General features: G+C 45.8%; 1 protein-coding gene across 2 annotated transcripts in view; it reads left to right on the top strand.

Moving 5' to 3' along the window:
* Positions 1-13,628: 13,628 nt before the first annotated feature.
* The window catches only part of Aff1 (AF4/FMR2 family member 1), a 165,747-nt gene continuing 157,094 nt past the window's right edge, over positions 13,629-22,281 (top strand). For both annotated transcript variants that reach the window (XM_036200863.1, XM_036200861.1), the window contains exon 1: positions 13,629-13,832. The gene's annotated coding sequence lies outside the window, so the exon portion shown is untranslated. The remainder of the gene's footprint in view (positions 13,833-22,281) is intronic.

The raw sequence follows: 22,281 nt of genomic DNA, 5'->3' as shown, positions 1-22,281 counted from the left end.
GCTGCACCGCCAGTGCAGGGGTGTGTCTGGAACACAGACGTTTCCAGGGGCGGCCCTTCCCACTTCAATACCCATTAGTGCATACTAATAGAAAACTGTGACCAAAAAAAAAAAAAATCATGAAGGAATTGAGAAGACAGTACCTCATGGCTTAAAGCTTAGGTCACTTCCCAGGCCAGCAGAGCAGCTGAACTTCTGAGGGTGAAGGAAATATGAACTAGGCAGTGGAAAGAGGGAATACCAACCCTGCAACTCTGGCCCCAGGACCAGCTGCAGAGACAGGGGTTATGGTGATTTCCCATTTGTTTTCATTGCATATGTGTTGATTCATAACTATTAACCATTGTCTTCGTCTATGTCCATTATAGTTTCATATTCAGGCTGTTGGAAGTTGGTTTTACAGAATATTCAGTAGAAAGATGACTGAAATTAAAAAGCTATCCATCAGTGGATGTAGTGGGGCACGTCTCCACTCTCAACACTTTTGAGGTAGAGACAAGAGGATTGGGAGTTCAAGGCTAGCCAGGCTACAAGAAACCCCATCCAAAATAAAAATAAATACAGGGCCAATGACATGGGTCACTGTGTTAAGGCACTTGCTGCCAAGTCTGAGTTCAATTCCCAGGACATACGTGGTAGAAGGAGAGAACTGACTCCTACAAATTGTCCTCTGGCCTCCCCATATGTGCCGTGGGGGGGGTTTATTAAATGAGACGTCCTCCATAGTCTCAGGCATTTGATATTTGGTCCCCAGCTGGTGAAGCTATTTGGGAAGGTCAAAGAGGTGTGGCCTTGCTGGAGGAGGAGTGTCCCTGGAGGCAGGCTCTGAGAGTTCAAACACTCACACTATTTCCAATTCACTCTCTGCTTCCTACCTGCTTTTCAAGACCTGAGCACTCAGCCGGGGTGGTGGCGTACACCTTTAAACCCCAGCACTCAAGAGGCGGCAGCAGCAGGCAGATAGATATCTGTGAGTTTGAGCCCAGCCTGGTCTACACAGCAACCACATGCAGCCAGATACACAAAATCAATAATGAATGTAATTTTCTGTTTGTTTTGTTTTTCAAGGCAGAATTTCTTTATGTAACTCTGGCTGTCCTGGAACTTGCTCTGTAGACCAGGCTGGCCTCAAACTCACAGAGATCCACCTGTCTCTGCCTCCGAAGTGCTGGGATTAAGGGCATGTGCCACAACCGCCTGCCAATAAATGTAATTTTTAAAGTAGTCAGTGTTTCAGTAATTTTTCATTTTACTTTTTATTTATTTTATTTTATTTTTGGAGCTGAGGATCAAACCCAGGGCCTTGTGCTTGCTGGGCAAGCGCTCTACCACTGAGCTAAATCCCCAATGCCCCATTTTACTTTTTCAACATAATAAAATACATAAAGTTTAGAGTTTATCATTTTAACCTTTGTGGTGTATTTGGTGCTGGAGATTTGTACATGTTCCATCCTGGAGGAACAACCCCACCACAATTTTAACCACTTTAACTTGTACTGAAATACATTCATATTTTGTGCAACAATCTCTATGCAACTACCCGATTCCACCAGTTTCTCTGTCTCCACTAACTGATCTGTGTTAAGCAATGGCTTCCGTTTGTCCTTGGACCTGGACTGTGGCAGCTGCTATTCTGCTTGCTGTTTTCATGACTGTTCCGGCTACCTCACATAATCTGAATCATATAATGCTTGCCTTCTTGTGAACGGACTTTGTGGGGAATCGAGGAGGAGTACTGGGGATGGAAGCCAGGGCTCTGAGCATGCTAGCAAGTAATCTGTCCCTGAGCCACATTCTGGGAGCCTATGTAACTGGACTCTTTTTAAAAAATTATGTTGCCTGGCATGGTGGCTCACACCTTTAATCCTAGGACTGGGGAGGCAGAGGCAGGTGGATCTCTGAGTTCGAGGCCAGCCTGATCTACAGAGCAAGTTCCAGGATAGCCAAAACTACATAGAGAAACCCTGTCTCAAAACAAAACAAAACAAAACAAAAACAACAACAACAAACACACACACACACACACACACAAATTTATTTTAATTTTTATTATATGTATATGAATATGGGCATGTGAGTTTATACACACATGATTTTAGGCGACCATGGAGTCCAGGAGGGGGTTCCAGAGCCTTTGCAGATGGAGTTATAGGTTGCTGTGGGCTGCCCTTGGTGGGTGCTGGAAACCAAACCCAAGTTCTCTGCGAGACCAGTACCTGCCATTAACCATTGGGCCATCTTTCCAGTCCCAATCACTAGTCATTTGTAATATTTAATTAGCATAATTTTAAAGAATTAAAAATCATAAACGTAATATAAAGTGAATGTATCAGAGGTTTAACATAACTCATTAATTAATGAAGAGGACAGTAAGATGTTACAACTAGATCAAAAACGAATCCAAAGAACCACATATATTTAGGCAACACAAAATGTTAGCATAAATTTATTTTTAAAGTATACAAAATGAACTAGGCATGATGGTGCACACAGTTGTAATCTCGGCATTTTGGAGATGGAGACATCAGTAGTTGAAGCCTATCACCTATCACTGCTACATATAATGAGTTTTTAGCTGGGATGCATGACACTTTGCCTCAAATAAATATAAAATCAAAACAACAATAAGCTGGGCGGTGGTGGCACATGCCTTTAATCCTAGCACTTGGGAGCCAGAGCTAGGCAGATCTCTGTGAGTTCGAGGCCAGCTTGGGCTACCAAGTGAGTTCCAGGAAAGGCACGAATCTACACAGAGAAACCCTATCTTGAAAAACCAAACCAAACAAACAAAACAACAATAAAATAATCTAAAAAAAAAAAAATCAAAGAAGTAAAAGATAAAACATACAGAATCAGTTAACCAGAGAAAACTAAGCTATATTTTCACTGGGAACATTAGATTTTATTTCTATGGGTTAAGATAATCTGCATTATTAGTACTTTTCTACAAATTAAAGAGCTGTAAAATAATTAAAAGCAAAACAAAGAGCCAAGAAGTGTGCTCAAGACAGGATGTCTGGTCCCCGTACACACGGAGCATGGTGTGTGTGTGTGTGTGTGTGTGTGTGTGTGTGTGTGTGTGTGTGTGTGTGTGTTTTGTGTGTGTGTGTGTGTGTGTGTGTGTGTGTGTGTGTGTGTGTGTGTGTGTGTGTGTGTGTGTGTGTGTGTGTGTGTGTGTGCTGACGGTGTGGTACCGGGTGGAGAAGCGGAGGGCAGCCCAGGTTCCCTTCAGCTCCATTGTTTTCCTGCTGGTGAACCTTTCTCATTTGCCGGCTCGTGCAATGTTAGGCCTCGTCCATAGAGGGCGCTAGAGAGACACGGAGAGGCACTGCCGTTCCCTCCCCACCCTGCGGGTTCCAATGGTGCTTCCTGTGGCGAGGAGCACAGCCTCCAGCGGTCCATCTCCGACCCAGAGGAAAACTTCCGGCTCACCAGCCCTGGCCTGACCTGGGCAGCCCTCTGAATCCCAGTCCATCCCAAGGTCTCTTCTAGGTCGTTCCCGTAGGGCATTGCTCCCCAAGCTCAAACTCGACATTACGTTTCTCCTGATAAACTTTCTGTGTCCTCCTGTTAGCACCATCATTATCTAATCTCTCCCAGGTACCGTCTTCTCCTCTTCCCCCCTCAGCCCTACACGCCCAGGGTCTCACGATGCACCCCAGCTAACCTGGGACTGACTAGCCATCCCTATTATTTCTTAAATTTCAGGTATAGCTTAGTGGTAGACTGGTTGCCTAATGTAAGCAAGGTCAACTCCCAACGCCACAAAATAAATAAGTCAACAATATAAACAGATGAATTCACATGTTCGGTGTCCATTTCAATTCCTTCCTCCTGAAGTGTCCATTGTACTAACATTTCACAGTTTCTTAGATTTCACTTCTGAGTTGTAACTGATCTTGATCTTCAAGCTCACCTTCCAAGTTCTGGGATTAAAGGCTTGTGACACCACATCCAGCTCTTCTCTTTTTCTGCCTTCGAGATGTGATCTTACTTTTAGCCCAGGTTGACGTCTATCCCAGAATCCTGCCTCAGTCTCCAAGTGCTGTGTTTGCTGGAGGGAGCCATGGTGCCCGATCTGACAACTGGACTTTAGATGACTGTTTATTTAGAATTGTAAGTGTAAAATTCTACTCCCGAAGGTTTTCTGTTTTGTCTTTTAGCACTTAACAACTACTACCATCCTGCAGCCAGTGTACCTTTGAGAAGTCTAATATTTCATGTTCTGTTTCTAGCAGACTGTCTTCTTTATCTTTAATGCTCTTAAATTCCTCCATAATGTGTCTACTGTGGACTTTTCTTATCTCTTCCCCTTTCAACCTGAAACTCGACTCTGTTATTTATTCCAATATTCCCTCTTCCTTCTCTGTCTCAGAAGGACACAGATCCGGAGCATGCTGCCCAGGGCGTGGCTGAGTGCAGCTCAGCGCGGCCTGGCTTCCCTTTAACTTCTGTTTTGGATTCATCTTCCATCATCTCTTGCGTTTGCTCCTCTGCCCTCCATCTTTTCTTGCTGTATTTTATTCATTAACATTGGCTGCAGGTTTCTCTGGTGGTTGGTTTTTAGAGCCGGATCAGGAAACAGCCTCTTAGAGGGGTAACCATCCCCATGGTGTGTGCTGTAAATTCTCATCCCCACGAGTGCGTGCTGTGGGTGCTTTCCCGTTACAGTGGCTAAGTACAGCTGAGCTAGACAGTCCCGCTGACTGATGGAGCTTACAGTTGGACTAACTGGCTGTTTACAGAAAGAAAAGCTTGATGCGCTTGGGATGTCGCTCGGTTGGTAGAGTGCTTGCCTAGCATGCCCAAAGCCCTGTGTTTGATCCCCAGCACCTCATAAAGCCAGGCATTGTGGTACATGCCTGTCATCTAAGCACACAGGAGAGAGAAGCAATAGAAGAAGATGAGGGGGAATTCAAAGTCACTCTCCTCAGCTACATAGGGAGTTCAAAGCCAGCCTGAGCTACATGAGAGTCAAAAAACCCACAAGAACAAACAAACAAATAAAAAACAAAGCAAAACCAAAACCAAACTAAAAACAGGCATTGGTGGCACACACCTTTAATCCCAGCATTCAAGAAGCAGAGACAGGTGTTATCTCTGAGTTTGAGGCTAGCCTGATCTACATAGTGAGTTTCAGGCCTGTAAAGGCTACCCAGTGAGACTCTGTCTCAAGTAAAATAAACCTGCCTCTGCCTCTTGAATTCTGGAATTAAAGGCATGTGCCACCCTACCCAACTTTAAAAATTTTTGTTTTAAAGAAAAAGTTTGAAAACCTCTATTCCAGAGTAGGAGTGAACCCCCTATTTCTCTTTCTAGCCCATGGACCTACCATGTGCCTTGCCTGGGATTGTTCAATGAAGAGATGAACAAGTAAGTAAATAAGTATGCTTTGAAGGACAGATACTGTAACACACACACACACACACACACACACACACACACACACACACACACACCATGCCATGCTACAGACCAAACCCAGAGCTCTCAGCTCAGTAGGCAAGTCTTCTACCATTGAACTAAACCCACAACCTGACTCATACTATTTCAAAAGGGAAAACAGAAATATTTTTCCGAAGGGTCAAAGTGTTCCAGCTTTAGAGACTAGAAATAGTACAAGACATTGAAATGAGAATTGAGGGAGCTTTTCTAGCAGAACAGAATGTGTCACAGGAAGGAAGCATCTGTTTACCTACATGAGGCCAGATATTCTCACTGTACATCAGAAAGGGTGGAGAACTAGATATGAACAGTCATCTGTCTTGCATTAAGGCAGGCACTGAAGATGTGCAAGAACATGAAGGTGTACTATTTTATCTTCTAATTATTTTTATTACACTAAATGAATAAATGTTTCTTTCTTCTTAAGGCAAAGACAAAAAGAACAATTTAAAAAATAATCTGGGTCGGGTGGTGGTGGCACACGCCTTTAATCCCAGCACTTGGGAGGCAGAGCCAGGTGGATCTCTGTGAGTTCCAGGCCAGCCTGGGCTACCAACTGAGTTCCAGGAAAGGCGCAAAGCTACACAGAGAAACCCTGTCTCAAACAAACAAACCAACAAACAAACAAATAGTCTGAACTACCCCTCAAACAAACAAATGGTGCCTTGGTGGCACACATCTCTGATCCCAGGCCTTAGGAGGCAAGGGCAGGCAGACCTCTGAATTCTACATAGTGGGAACCAGACTAAATAGAGAGACCCTGTCTCAAACAACCAAAATGAAACCAACGCCCCTCCCCCCACACACACACAAAAGAAAAGAAAAGAAAAAAGAAATAGTCTCATTAGTTTAATGACAGTACCACATGTTCAGTGCATAATCTGGTTTCAGTAAAATAAAAAGTTAAAACATAGTTTTAAGGAAAAGAAGTCTGGGAAGTCTTGAGCCACCAATGACCTACTCTAGCAATGGACTCCTCTAGCAGCTCTGTGGAAGACAGATTAGCAAGGGGAGATGAGAGATAGTAGGTCAGGGAGCAGAGTGAGACCATGAACGTGAGCCCACACTCACTTGGTGCAAAACTCAAACTCAAACTTGTTAGAAAAGGTAAAGTCAGGTCACTTGGACCCGGGTTTCGAGCAATGCATTCATGGTGAAATCAAGACGGTTCTTTCCATAGTAGCCAGGTATGCTGAGGTCATGTTTGCAGATCTGCCTGCCAGGTGGTCCAGAATTCCTCAGCTTTCTATATATTTTATTCCTTGGCCGTAGGGAGAGTAAGACCACAGCTTCACTGGCTCTAGTTCATTTTCATAGACCAGTCAGAGTAGTCTTTCCACAGTGTCGTGTAGTCAAAGCAACACCCTGGGGATGGAGAGATGGCCCAATGGCTGATAGTGTATGCTGTTCTTACAGACGGGCTGCATTCAGTTCCCACTACCCACTCCAGTTCTAGGGAGTTAGACGCCTTCTTCTGACCTCCACGAGCACCAGGCACACACACAGTACATATACAATATACATACAAGCAACACACACATGTGGTGATACTTTATTTGTAAAATGTGATTTTTATTTGTATATTAATAAAGTTGCCTTGGGGTCAGAGCAAGCCATAGCAGAAGCTGGGCGGTGCACGCCTTTAATCCTAGCACTTAGGAGACAGAGCTAGGCAGATCTCTGTGTGTTCAAGGATACAGCCAACATGGTGATACGTGCCTTTAATCTCAATACCAACCATAGAAGACCTGGAGGTCTGTACAGACAGGCAGTGATGAGGAGGTCATGTGGTTGGGTTTACAACCAATGAGAAAGCAGAACAGAAAGTCTTTAAAAAGAAAAAAACGCACAGAAGTAGGTCTCTTGCAGAGAGGAAAGACGGCAGAAGCAGTGAAGGGTAAGGTTTTCAGTTCTTGCTCTGACCTCGTGGCTTTTAACTCTGCAATTGGATCTGTGTTTCTTATTTAACAAGACGGTTACATCTACACACACACACACACACACACACATACAATCAAATACATATTTTTAAAAAGGCAATCTTCTGGAAGCTCAGCGCATCAAGGATGAAAGGAAAATGCTTTTGGTTGGCATGTAGGGCCCTTCGCCATCAGTCTGGTTGCTTGGCCTGTTTTTTAGGTTTTTAACTAGTGGTGGCTAAGGATGGCACTCAAAGCCTTTCACATGCTGTGCAGGATTCTACCACTGAGCTCCACCCATCCCTGGTCCCTGTCTCCTACCACTGCCTCTGATAGTCTTTGCTTTGAAGTCCAGTTCTTTCTTTCTCTTAGTCTGTGGCTTTTCATTATTGTTACAATAAAACAACAAGAAGTTAAAGAGGGGGTGAGGGAGCTGTTTTTCCTACAGTCGCTCTACCAAGCTCAGACTAATCTGTCCCTCCTTCCTTGATGCCAGCATTTCCTTTGTCTTATCTACAACCTCCTCCAAGTCTGGGTTGGTTTCTTTCCTTCCCATTTGGGTCCTCTGCCAGAGGGGCAGTTACTCTTAACCACTGAGCGGTCTCTCTCCATTCCCTTGTCTTTGTTTGGAGACAGGGTCTCATTTGTAGTCTTGTCTGGCCGGAATTCCATATTGTAAACCAGTCTTGGCGATCCTCCTTCCTCTGTCTCCTGAGAGCAGAGATTGCAGGCTTTGTGCCACCACGTGCATGCGATCTGCCAGGCTCAACCTCCCGGGGTTAGTTTTTCTATCTCAAGCCTGTGCTCTGCTCTCTAGTGGGTTAGTACCTGTTTACGACTGGATGGAAGAAGCTTATGTACTTTGGGTTGTACATACAGTGATCTGGCACATAGTCCACAGTGCTGGCTTAAGGTGCGTGGACATTGCTCAGCCCAGAGCCTAGAAGACTTCAGTTGACAAGCATGTCCATGTCGGGATGTCAGGACCATTCACCTTTATCTTAGTGTCATTTTCTCAGCCCCTTGGACTATTCCTGTGTTTGGGGGATACAACCTTATTGAGCATCCAAGAGTCCCAGGGGGTTCTCTTGTTTGTTTTTAAGTCAAATTGTAGGAGAAGATTATCAGAAAACACCTCAAGAGGTTCATATAAAGAATGAACTGGGGGGCGGGGAGGGAGGACAGGGGAATCCGTGGCTGATACATAAAATTAAGTTAAATTATAAAATAAAAAGAATGAACTGAAAGGAACTATCAAAAGGTTTTTGTTTTGTTTTGTTTTTGCCCCCAATTAATTTGTGGTAGTTTTTTGCTTGTTTGATTCTTAGATCACTGATTTCAGAGACTGGTTTTACCTTAGAAGAAATAGAAACAGAAATGTGTGTGATTATGTTGCTATCATTAAGAAAGTCAGGCCTGGCACAGATGTACATGCTTCAGCTCTCAGCTACTTAGGAGGCTAAAACAGGACTGCTCGAGCCCAGGTTCAAAGGCAGCCTGGGCGTCACAGTGAGACCCTGTCTCAAAAACGCCCAAAAAGTGCTAGATTTTCCACTGAGCATACTAAAACTCGTAATTGAGGAATCTCTGTGATAAAGGAGGTGATGAGCTGGTGTGGTAACACATCCCTGTAATCCCTGCACCTGGGAGACAGAGGCAAGTGGATTGCTGCAAGTTTGAGGCCAGCCTGGGCCTCTTAATGGGTTCTAGGGTAGCAACGGCTACATAGTAAGGTAAGACCTTGTTTCAAAAACCAAACGAACAAGAGCAGAAACATAGAGGAAATGTTGTCAGTGAAGCTAAATGCTGGCGGCGGCTTTATTACACACGTTGCCTTTTGTTTGCCTTTGTTTTAGCACCCACCTCACCCCTACCCCTGAGACGTGGTTTCTCTGTGCAGCCCTGGTTGTCCAGGAACTCAATCTGTAGAGCAGGCTGGCCTTGAACTCAGAGATCTGCCTGCCTCTGCCACCTGAGTGCCAAAATTAAAGATGTGTGCCACCAAGCCTGGCTTTAGTATTTGTTGTTGTTTGTTTTTTAGCTTCCTTGTTTTCTCTTTTTTATATATTTATTTATTTGCAGGAGAGGTGGTATGGGTGTCACGGTGTGCATGTGGAGGTCAATCTGTGGATGTCTTGGCTTGCTCCTTCCACCGTGTGGGTCCCAGAGATTGAACTCACTTGGTGGCAAGCATCTTAACTCATTGACCCATCTGGCCCGACCTGAAACTCTCAATTCTCCTGCTACAGACTGTCAATTGCTAAGATTGCAAGCATTCAGCACTGTGCCCAGCTTTATTTAATTTCTTTAGATTATGACACAAATTAGAAATGAAGCTGAGCTAACATGCCTCTGCTGTAGATTTGACCCCCAGAATCTCACAAATACAGTTTTTTAAATAAGCCTGTGTCTTAGCCATGTAGAAGATGGCCTGGGAAAAAGCAAGAGGACAATAACGTTTACTTTTTTTTTTTTTTAACCAGAGCTGAGGATCAAACCCAGGGCCTTACGCTTGCTAGGCAAGCGCTCTACCACTGAGCTAAATCCCCAACCCCTACTTTGTTTTTGTTTGTGTGTTTGTGTATGTATGAATGTGAACTCGAAAGTGTGGAGGTCACAGGACAACTTTTAAGCTCTCTTCCTGCTGCTGCCCTGTGTGCTACAGGCTAACTGGACTGGGAATTTCCAGGCAATTCTTCTGTCTCTACATACTGCCTTGAGGGAATGCTGGGATTACAGGGGCATACCAGGGAACCTAGTTTTGTGAGATTCTATTTATTTTTATTTTATGGGGATCTGTGTTTTGCCCTGCCTGTAGGTCTGCTACGTGTGTGCAGTGTCCATGGAGGACGGAAGAGGGAACCAGATCCTCTAGAACTAGAGTTAGAGATGGTTGTGAACCACCCTGTGGGTAATTGGAACTGAACCCAGATCCTCTGAAAGAGCCGTCAACATTTAATATGGAGGTATCTCTCCAGCCCCCACATCTGCCTTTTTAATGTGGGTCCTGGGCTTGAACTCACACTCAGGTAGTCTAGTGTGAGGATAGAGCTTATTCCACCCGAGTCAGGAATTCCATTCACCTCAGAACTGCCTCTGCCTCCTGAGTACAGAGAGGCAGATGGGTCTCTGTTGTATGGTATTTTCTTTGTGTTCAGACAAATAAAGCTTGCCTGGAGACCAGAGGACAGAGCCAGCCATTAGTTAACCATAAAGGCCAGGCAGTGGTGGTACACACCTTTAATCCCAGCATTTGGGAGGGGGAAGCAAGAAGATCAGGAGTTCAAGGTCACCCTGAGGTACAAGTCTAAAAGAGAAACAAAGACAGGTGGTGGTGGCTCTCACCTTTAATTGCAGCAGTAGGGAGGATCATGTCTTTGATCTCAGCACATGGGAGGCTCACACCTTTAATCCCAGCACTACTGAGGAGGACACAGGAATATAAGGTGGTGAGTTAGGAATTTAGCTCAGTGGTAGAGCGTTTGCCTAGCAAGTGCAAGCCCTGGGTTCAGTACTCAGGGGAGGGGGGGAGGAGGAATTTTGGTCTGATCTACATAGTGAGTTCCAGGACTATGTAGAGAGATCCTGTCTCAAAAAAAAAAAAAAAAAAAAAAAAAAAGACTTATTTTGTTTCTGTTTTGAGAGAGGGTCTGACTATGTGGCTGTGGCTAGCTTTAAATTTACTATGTGAAGCAGACTGGTATTGAACTCACAGAGATCCCCTGGCTCTACCTCCTGAGTGCTGAGTTTAAAAGTATGTGCCAACATACCTGGAAACTTATTTTTAGACCCATTTCCACTATGTAGCCCTAGTTGGCTATCCTACCACCCACCATGCTGTGCTATTTTATGTGTATGTGTGCACTCGGGCATGCGTGCGTGTGCACTAGCACTTGGGTGCTGTGGAGTCCAGATCTCCCTGGAATTGGAGTTACAGGTGGTTGTGAGCCACCCAGTGTAGGTGCTGGGATCAAACTGTGGTCCTCTGGCCCTCTGCAAGAACAAAAAGCAGTCTCAACTGCTCAGTCATCTCTCTAGCCCTGATTTAAGTACTTCTAAATTACTTCTCAGTGAGGAAACCCATCAGTAGCACTGTGTGCTGAAACTGCCCACTAACTCACGTGTCGGCCTCCGCTGTGAGTTGAAGTTCTGTTTTTGTCATTGTGTGCCCCCCACTTGGCACATAGCCTTCAGAAGGTCACAGAGGTGGAATGAGCTGCTCTTGGAGCCAAAGCACCATCACTCTGAACTTCAAATAAAATACTAAACTTCCAATGTCAACATCATGTCCCTTCTGTCTTTTACAATGAGATACATATTAGGGGGAAAATATTAGGTCTATGACAAAAAAAGGTTTAAAAACTCACTTATGGAGCCAGGCATGGTGGCACAAGCCTTTAATTCCAGCACTCAGGAGGCAGAGGCAGGAGGATCTCTGTGAGTTCGAGGCCAGCCTGGCAAAAAAAAAAAAAAAAAAAAAAAAAAAAGAAAAAAAAGAAAAAAAAAAAGAAAAGAAAAGAAAACTCATAATTACTGAGAACAGATATCAGTTTCTACTAGAAAACTGTAAGAACTTCCAAACACCAGAGATTACACTTGTCACACTCTGCTCAGGCACGCTAGCATTTTCATCTAAAGATACCCACTACCCTGGTATAGCTCTATAGTAGAGCAGGCCCCAGGTTCAGTCCCAAGCATTACAAGCTAGGAGTGTTCATGTAACATGTAGCAGGCTCAGGGAAAGCCTTGGCCTCTCCCCTCGGCACTGCATGGTCAGAGAACGGGACCCTGCAATCCTATCACCCTGGAGGTGGAAGCAGCAGGATCAGAGCCCTGCTCAGGTCTGGGCTACAGAGTGAATCAGAGGCCAGCCTAAGCTACATGAGAACATGTTTCAGTAAATAAGCAAACCCTTAAGAACAACAACAAAATCCCTGCCCCATTTCATCAGAGACATCAAAACTATTTTTATTTTATTTTATTTTTTTGCCAGAGCTGAAGACCGAACCCAGGGCCTTATACTTGCTAGGCAAGCTCTCTACCACTGAGCTAAATCCCCAACCCCAATTATTTTCACAGTAAAGTAAATGAACACAATCTCACTGTGAGGCCAAAGTGGAGGGGCAAGCGCTGTATTACTGAACTGTAACCCCTGTATTTTGGAAAACAATCCATGGGAAATAAAGCACAGTAGTCAATGAAGTGTTTAATTTGGAAATGCAAATATTTATCGATCCGATTCTCAATTTTGTTAACAGTGAAGGTCTCATGAGGGACAAAACAGTACTGAATTGAAAAGAAGGTGGGAGGGAGGGAGGGAGAACACAGCACATAGCAGGGCTTATTTTTTCATGCGTTGTATTTATTTACATTGACACTGGATTACATTTAAGTAAGGTGGTTTTCGTAATTAAAGACATGTAGCCAGGCGTAGTGGCACAAAGTGAATTTCGGGACAGCCAGAGCTATCTAGTGGGTTCCTGTCTCAAAAAGTGAACACTCGTGGGCGTGTCCTAGGACATTTCATACAGTTTTTCTGGCTCTTTCAGGGAAAAAAGTGAGGTTCCGGATTGGGGACAGCTGATTAGCTTGCTCAGAGTAGGACTCTTAAGGATCTGAACCCTTCTTCCTGTGGGTCCGCACTACAAGGTCCCCTACATCCATTAGAATTCCCAGCGGTTGAGCGAGCGGAGCGCAAAAAGCCTGAGGCTCAAAGCCGGAGCCCAGCTTTCCTAAATCACTTTGTGACGGTTGATTTTGAGCACCGTATTTATTTTTCAGAGTTTCGGTTTCATTATTTGGGAAATGGGAACAATATATCTGCTTAAAAAGGTTGCTGAGAAGATGAACTGGGCCTGTGTGTGAAAAGCCTTTTTCAGCTGTAAAGCGCTCCCCCAGATGTTAGTTATTATCGCCATTAAAGGACATGGAATCCGGTTCAATTGTACAGGAGCTTGCAAAAAGCCTCCTTGACACTTTCCGCCGCAACTTGACCCGGAGCTTAATCTGGTTGTCAAGCCAAAGGGTTCTGGTGTCCCCGCAGCAGCCTGGGGCAGGGTCACCCACGCGGCCGGTGCGGTCACTGCCGCGTCCTCTCCGGATCCGCAGCTCCCCCACGATCTTCCCACCCGCGTCTCCGCAGGAGGAGCGCGATGTTCCTCGCCTTTGGGGTGGCGCGGGCCGGAGGGTGTGGGCCGGGGCGGAGCTGGGCCGAGTGGGGGTGGGGTGAAGCGAGGGGCGTGGCTTGACACGGAGGGCGTGGCCTGGGCCTCCGGGCGTTCCGGGAGGCCGATGCCCGAAGCTGGCAGAGCCGGGTGCACTCGGCCCGCAGCCTGCACGCACCGCGGTGCGGGCTGCACCCTTGGGTCCCCACGGCTCTAGAGCCGAACTCGCGTCCCTGCGTCTCAACAGGTCAAGGGAGGTGACGAGGACGCCCCAGCCGGGACTGGAGGACCAAGGAGCTGGAAGGTAAGATGAACCCGGAGTGCCCCGGGCTAGGGGGCTGGGGGTCCTCCTGGTCTCCCGGGCCGCAGTCGCGAACTTTTGGGCAGCCAGGCTGCCCCGCACGTTAACTCAAGGCCGGCTTTGCCACTTTCTGGGTGGGAGCCTTTCGGCAGAATGGGCGCAGAAGACAGGCGCGCGCCGCCCCTGTCTGCGGTTCCGCTGCAGGTTGCTTCCAGAAACCCAGGGGACGAGGACCTGAGGTCGCTCGTCCACCCTCGCTCCCTTGAGCCTCGCGTCCTGCGGGAAAATGTCCCGTTGTTGGAGCCTGGTCCCTGAGTTGCGTAACCAGGAGTCCCAGAAGTTTCTTGAGTACAGCCAGGTTTTTCCCTCCTCCGCTTCCGACCCTCCTTCCCCCCCAGCATCTGGCAAGAGATTAGTGGTACCTACCCATCCCCTCTAATTGTGATGGAGAGGAGGTGTGGGGCGGTGGTCAGCATCCTCCAGGCAGGGAAAGTTGGAGACACTTCTGAGAACTGCTGTTCCGGACTGAGGGAGACGGCGTTTTAAGACTAAGGATTGGCCGGTTTCATTGGACACTGCTCCCCACCCCCCACTGCTTTCTCCTGTGTCGGGTCGGGTCCTCGGTGACTGAGCCTCTAGCCCTCGGTTAGCGAGTTAGAGGGGGACGGTTCGAGGGGGAGTACGAGTCCTACGCTTCCTGTGTAGAACCCTACTTCCATGAAGGAAGCCCTGAGGGGCCTTCCAGCGTCTTGCGGTTTGGGTTTTCTTCACTAATACTGTTATGCAAATCGTCCTAAGACCCTTGGCTTTGGAGGTTGGGGCTGTGTCCGAATCTTCCGAGAACCAGACAGAGCTGGCGGAAAGCCTGACTGCCGGCGTCCCATTTGCCTTGCTTTGTACTCTTTTGAAGGGTAGGGTGGGATAATTTTAATCCTGTTGGTGCGCCATGGGGGGTATGACCCGCCGCTGAGGAACTTGGCACATTGAAAACCTTCAGTGCGGAACCATGAACCGAGATGCAGACGCACTGCTGCCTGGGACAGTTGCAGAGTGAGAATTCTGAGCTCTGCAATGGAGGCACTGAGGAGTCCTAGAGTGGGCTCTGCGCAGGATTCAGGGCAAGGTCGTGCAGAATGCGTGGTGGGGGTGGGCGGCATCCCTCTCTCAGACCTAGGCGGTGTCAGGCTTAGATGGGGGCTCGCAAAGGGAAAAGACTCAAGCTCTTCCCTGCGGCTCACAAACACCTAGATATGGCCCCGCTTGAGTGTTTGCTTCCTCTATCTAATGTATCTCCTTAGCTGGCCTTTCATCTTTAGTGGGAAGGATTCCGTGAGTGGGTATTCTCGAAATAGATTCACAAGAGATTGAAAATTCTCGATGGCTCGCCTGCTTCATTTAAAGGTGATTTCTTGATTGTGTGGGGAAGATAAAAATGCATAAAAGAGAAGGGAAGACTGGAAAGCTAACAATCCAGGGGAGAATGGGAGAGAAGATAAATTCTAATTAAAACTAGGGAAACGCATTTGAATTCAGTGTGTCCGGGAAGAACAAGAACTTGGGAAAGGAAGGGTTTGAGATGAGAGTGAGACTTAGGAAAGACCAAGTTTCAGACAGGAGTGATTGTTTTTATTTTTGAAATGTCAGTTTGCTGACTGGGGATGTGGGACTAGCAGGTTTGATCCTGGGAGCATCTTTACTGTCTGCAGAAAGAAGCTGGACTTGGACGTTAATATGTCTTATTCAGTGCAGAAAGTGCATTCTATAGGGCCCTTGGCTTCGGTCATTTGCATAACTCTTCGACCTTGTAAAAAGACAGTTTTGATGAATCATGTTGTCTTCTGTTAGTATACAAAAGTCATCCAAAGGGTAGACAATATAGCAAAATAAAGTCCAGACTATTTTAAATATGCCTTTCCTCACCGTATGCAGAACAAGCTTTCCCCCACCCCCAGAAGTCAGTGTTCCGTTATGGGGTAATCAGACAGTATCTGAACCTGCTGTTTCTTCTGTTTCCTACTCGGTTTAACTGAATTTTGTAAAGAGTTGATTGAGCTGACAGGTGGTGGTGCCGGTGATGTTCCTCCTGCTCTTCATCCTCTGCCTCCTTTTCATCCTTCCAGGTTTGGTTTGGTTTTTGATTTTTCAAAGAATCCCACTGTGTAGCTTAGGTAGTTTTTGTTGTCCTGTCTCAGCATCTGCTTGGGTTACAAGCATGTGCCATGTGCCTCTACACCTAGTTAGTACTCCTAGGAGATTTAGATTTAGGAGACATTCAGTTAACATATATATGGGCTGGAGTGATGACTTAGCAGTTAGAGCACCACGGGCTGCTCTTCCAGAGGACCCCGGTTCAATTCCCAGTACCACATGGAGGTCCACAACTATCTGCAACTCCAGTTCCAGGGTAATCAACACACTGATACAGGCATGTAAGCAAAACACCAGTGCACATAAAATAAAACAAATAAATCCTAAAAAGATAGACACACTTATGAGTTGTATTTTTGTTAGACACCAATTCTGTTGTTGTTGTTGTTTTCCGGACAGGGTTCCTCTCTGTGTAGTCCTGGCCATCCTGGAACTCATTCTGTAGACCAGGCTGGAAACTCACAGAAATCTTCCTGCCTCTGCCTCACAGGTGCTGGGCATCAAAGGCCTGCACCACCACACCCAGCATATACCAATACATATTTATCCATACATTTGTTGAGTGTTGAAAAAAGTGAGTAGAAAATTGTCTCTTGTGTTTTGTTGGTTTTGTTTTGAGACAAGATCTTTTTTTGTTTTGTTTTGTTTGTTTGGTGTTTGGTTTTTCGAGACAGGGTTTCTCTGTGTAGCTTTGCACCTTTCCTGGAACTCACTTGGTAGCCCAGGCTGGCCTCGAACTCACAGAGATCCACCACCTGCGTCTGCCTTCTGAGTGCTGGGATTACAGGCATGCGCCGCCGCCGCCGCCGCCGCCGCCGCCGCCGCCGCCGCCGCCGCCACCACCACCACCACCACCACCACCACCACCCAGTGAGACAGGACAGGATCTTGATCTGCAGTCCAAGCTGACCTAGAACTTGGTATATAGCCCAGAGTGGTCTCAAACTTGTAACATTGTATTGCCTCAGCCTCCCAAGAGTGGGATTATAGACATGAGCTATTATGTCTGCCTCTGTTGTTTGCAGAGTAGTCTTTTTTTAAGAGTTTATTTTATGTCTTTATTTTGTATGTGTTCGTGTATGCCTGCAAGTACCTTAGTATACCAATGTGCATGTGGTACCCACAGAAGCCAGAAGATAGTGTCAGAGCTCCTGGGACTGGAGTTGAACTGTAAGTCTCCATATAGGTGCTTGGAACTGAGCCTGAGCCCTGCAAGAGCAGCAAGTGCTCTTAACCATTGAGCCATCTTTCCAGCTCCATCAAGACAGATTCTTACTGTGTAACCGAAACCAGCCTGGAACTCAAGAACCTTCTGCCTCACCTTCTGAAGTGCCAAGATTGTCGACATGCACCACCACACAGCTGGTTTAAAATCAAGCTTCTGAAAAGACACTTGTTTTTATTATTTTTTGAAAAACAAGTGGAAAGAGTTCTTTGCTCAGCTCTTTCATCAAATTTGCATAATCTCTCGTGGAGTTAGTTGAATGTTAAAATCCAAGTCCTGAAATAGCCCTGTATTTTCACTTTTTAAAAGCCAAAGCTGAACTTGAGAGATGGCTCAGTAGTTAAAATCATTTGCTCTTCTTCCAGAGGTCCTAGGTTTAGTTCCCAATAGTCATATAAGCTGCAAGGTATCTGACACCCCTCCAGGCATCCACAGGCATCCCCAACACACACTCATATATATATGTATATTGGTTCTATGAGACAGGTTCCTTTGTATAACAGCTCTGGCTGCCTTGAAATTCCTTGTAGACCAGGCTGGCCTGGAACTCAGAGATCTACCTGCATCTGCCTCCTGAATGCTGGGATTAAAGGGGACTGGGCACTTTAATCTTGGATTGAATTGAAATTAATTATATAAATGTGACCTATTTATGAACAGTCTACCACGGCACGGAAATAAATATGAAAATATGTGATTCTTAACAGCTACAGGTATTCTGTTAATGATTAACCCTTATTCTCAGTGTGTGTGTGTGTGTGTGTGTGTGTGTGTGTGTGTGTGTGTATGTGTATGAGAGAGAGAGATGCACATATTTGTGTGGGTATGAGCACCTATGTGTGTTCATCATCTAGAGGAGGATGTCAAGTGTCCTGGGCTACCACTCCTGCCTTATTCCCTGGAGAACAGGGTCTAACACTGAGTCTGGAGCTTGGCTAGCACCCAGCAAGATCCAGCAACCTCTTGTCTTTACCTCTCACAGTGCTAGGATTACAGGCCTGTATGAGTCCATACTTGGCTTTTCATGCTTGCTGAGGACCTTACCTGCTAAGCTGCATCTCCAACCTATTTATTTATTTTTGAGATAGGGTTTTCTGTAGTTGGCCACACACTGTGTATATTCCTGGGTATTGAACCATGGACCTGGTGTGTGCTGGGCAAGCACTCTACCAACTAACCGAGCTATGCCTGCAGCCTCTGCCCCTCGAACCCCTTAACTTCTGGTGTTTACAGTGAGTTCTCGCAGAGTTGATACTGAGTGACAAGGCCATCACCTCTGCTAACAAGTTCCTCTCTCCTGCCTCAGGACAGCTCTCCTTTAGTACTATTCTCCAGGGGAGGAAAGTCAGCTGACGCTCTTAAATTATCTGGCCCATTTTAAACATGACTAAGTGTTTCTTGTTAGAATGACTTTTTCCTACTGAGTTTTGTGACAAGTGGAGCCTGAAGGAAATAACGTTCCGAAATCTCTTGTTCATTCCTGATACTTCCTCAGTGTGCCAGACAGTGATCTGAGCATGACACTGTGGTGAGCCCTGATCTGCAGAAGAGCGAGCAGGTACATTCTCAGACAGCATGTCTGTGTTGATATCCATGACATGACATGCACACCTAATTGTAACTCTGAAGCTGGAGTTCATTTTCCTTCTTACGATCGAGAAACTGAGCTGAAGCTGAATGACTTGACTCTGGCTCAAAGCCGGGTGTAGTTTCTAGTATGGTACACTATGTTGGCTATGTTGATATGTGGTTTCCTGTTTTTCAAGAATTACAGCTTGACTCTAAAATATAAAAATAGTCTTTCTCCTTGGCTAAGTAATTCTTTCTCATCACTATGGGAGTGAAAAAGTAAGCATTTTCACCTTGTGTTCCAGATATTTGTACCTCTAAAGGAGAATACTATGCGGACCTATTTAACAAATTGTATTTACCTGTACCAAGGGTCTTGGCTTAGCTGGGCCTGTAGTACAAGTCTGTGACCCCAGCTGTTCAGAAGGCAGAGAAAGGAGAATCACAAGTTCAAGGAGAGGAGCTGGAGAGATGGTTCAATGGTTAAGAGCACTGGCTGCTCTTCCAGAGGGCCCAGATTAAATTCCCAGCACCCATATCATTGCTCACAATGCTCTGTAACTACCCAGTCTCAGGCAATCCAAAACTCTCTTCTGACCTCCATGGACAATGTGTGCACATGGCACATGAATGCACAGACACTTGCATGCAAATCAAACACTCATATTCATAAATAGAAATCTCAAAAAATAAGTCAAGTTCAAGGGTAGCATAAATAACTTACTTTTTTTTTTTTTCTGAGACAAGGTTTCTCTGTAGCTTTGGAGCCTATCCTGGACTAGCTCTGTAGACCAGGCTGGCCTCGAACTCACAGAGATCCACCTGCCTCTGCCTCCCAAGTGCTGGGATTACAGGCGTGCACCGCCCATCGACCCATTCTTAAAATACTGCTAGGCATGATGGTTCAGACCTTTAATCCCAGCACTTGGAAGACAGAGGCAAGCTGATCTCTGTGAGTTCAAGGTCAACCCAGTCTACATAGTGAGATTCTGTCTTATAAAACACACACAAATACTAAATCAAACAAAAAGGTCTGGGTTTGTAGTTCTGTAGTTGGTTAGGTCACTTTTCTGAGACAAGGGGGATAGAGACAGGCTTCCTGCCTACCCAGACTAGCTTATATGTCAAGTAAGAAACCCAGTCTCAAAAACAAGGTAGAGGCCAGGCAGTGGTGGTGGTGGTGGTGGTGGTGCACGCTTTAATCCCAGCACTGGGGAGGCAGAGCCAGGCGGATCTCTGTGAATTTGAGGCCAGCCTGGGCTACAGAGCAAGTTCGAGGACAGCCAGGGATACACAGAGAAACCCTGTCTCAAAAAACCAAAAAAAAAAAAAAAAAAAAAAAAAAAACCAAGGTGTAATGACCAAGGAGGTTGTCTTCCAGCCTCCACATATAAGCACCTTGCAAACTGGATCCCTTAGTTCAGAACAGCCATTACTGAGCTTATGAAAACTCCACTGTGTCTTTCAAGAATGTATGCCCGAGTAAATCCCTCATCCTCTCACCATTTCCTTTAGCCCTGTAGACATGTTGGATGTGTATGTTGATTCAGTGATTATCAGAGTCTCTTCGTAGCCACAGATGATCCCGTTAGTGCCAGAGTCTCTGATTCTGGGGCACCTGGGAGGCTGGTGCAGAATTTGCATTTGTAGCCAGGAGCTGCTGCTGCTTCTATTTCTGGAACCGGCTTTAGCACCACTGCACAGAGCAGAGACTTAGCACCGAGGCTGAGCTGGGTGTGCAGGGTTACAGTCTTTAATGCACCCCCTGCCACTTGTCAGGCTCTAGGCAAAGCACTTAACTTCTAGTCAAGGAATGTGAAGATGTGATGCTATCCTACTTCCAAGCTAGCAAATTAGCCTGCTACAGTCTCCAGGAATGCCAGGTGACAGAGGAATGACTTTGTCACTCACAATCGTAGTAGCTGGAGTGCCGGTACTTTATTTTCTCACTCTAAGCTCCAATGTATACCGGGGTTTGCCTACAAACTCAGGGAGCTGTGTTCCAGGAGGGAATCCAGAGCCCAGGGAATCCCATGTTTTATAATTGGCAGTGCAGCTGCTCTGTACTCCAGGGGAGTTACTGTCTTGATAATAAACATGCTTCCCTTTGCTGCAGAAATAGACATAAGTTGTATTCTCCAAGGATGTTCCATACATACATTCTTGAGGGCAACCTGTATCACAGACACTTGGTAACTCTACATAGAGAACATGCCACAGCCTGAGAATTGTCTCTACAATAAGGGAGTGCTACAGTAGTACTTTCTCTACTAGGGAGTTGAGTATTAAGCCATTAAATGTGTGGGTACTTGGAGCAGAACATTATAAATGCTACTTTTAGTATGTGTATGCTATTTTTACCCCTGAAATGGGCTGTTGGCTCTTTATCACATTGTTGTTCACTTATTTTATGGGCATATGTATGTGTGTGGATACTCACAATGTATATGTGGAGGTCAGAGGACACCTTATGGGAGTTGGTTCTCTCCTTCCAAAATGTAGATCTGAGGGATCAAGCCCAGGTTGCCAGGCTTGGTGGGGATTGTTTTTCACCCACTGAGCCATCTCTCTGGCCCTCTTTCTTTTCTTTTTAACAGTAAATAAATAAACCCAGGGATGAGAGCAATGGTTCCTCAGTGAAGAGCACTTAGTGCTCTCTCAGAGGACACATGTAGTGGTTCACAACTATGGCTTCAAAGACACCACATTTCAAGTCCCCTCTCTGCTTCCTGCTCAAGGTTGGAGACATGAGCTCACAGCTATTGCTACTGCCATGTCTGCTGCTTACTGACAACTCCCCTGCTGTTGTGGTGGACTCTTAGAATTTATAAGTCCAAATACCAGCCCCCCTTTTTTCTGTAAGTTGGCTCGATCATGGTGTTTTAACACAGCAAATGAAAAGTACTAATACACACATTGAAAATAGATGAACTATTTAAGGGTCTTGCATGCTGGCACACAACTTTAATCCCAGCACCCAGGAGGCAGAGCCAGGTGGGTCTCTGAGTTGAAGGCCAGCCTAATCTATGGATCAAGTGCCAAGAGATCCAGGGCTACTCAGAAAAACCCTGCCTTGGGAAAAAAAATAGATAAAATATTTGTGTATATGCTCCTACCCCCCACATCAGCTCAGATTCTACTTCAAAATTGGATTCAGTCCCAACTGCTGCTCATATCTATGATTAATCCCCTCTAGGACTAGGCTAGAAGGGTGTGGGACACAGCAGGGAATTAATTAAGGAGAGCATCAAAATTATCCCCCAAGAATCAAAAAATTCATTATCTGGGGATCACAAACCAAGGCTATGCTCTTGATTTCCCATTTCTGAAAATCACACTTTAAGTTAAACTTTTCTGTTCTGTGTTGTATGATATTTTGTTTGTGTTCTGACAAATAAAGCTTGCCTGGAAACCAGAGGGTGGAGCTAGTCACTAGTTGACCATAGAGGCAGGTGGTGGTGGCGGCAGCGGTCCTCACACCTTTAATCCCAACACTTGGGAAGATCACGC

Source organism: Onychomys torridus, chromosome 10, assembly GCF_903995425.1.
Source record: "Onychomys torridus chromosome 10, mOncTor1.1, whole genome shotgun sequence".
In the NCBI taxonomy this organism is placed as follows: Eukaryota; Metazoa; Chordata; class Mammalia; order Rodentia; family Cricetidae; genus Onychomys; species Onychomys torridus.
This window is presented reverse-complemented; position numbering and strand designations above follow the sequence as displayed.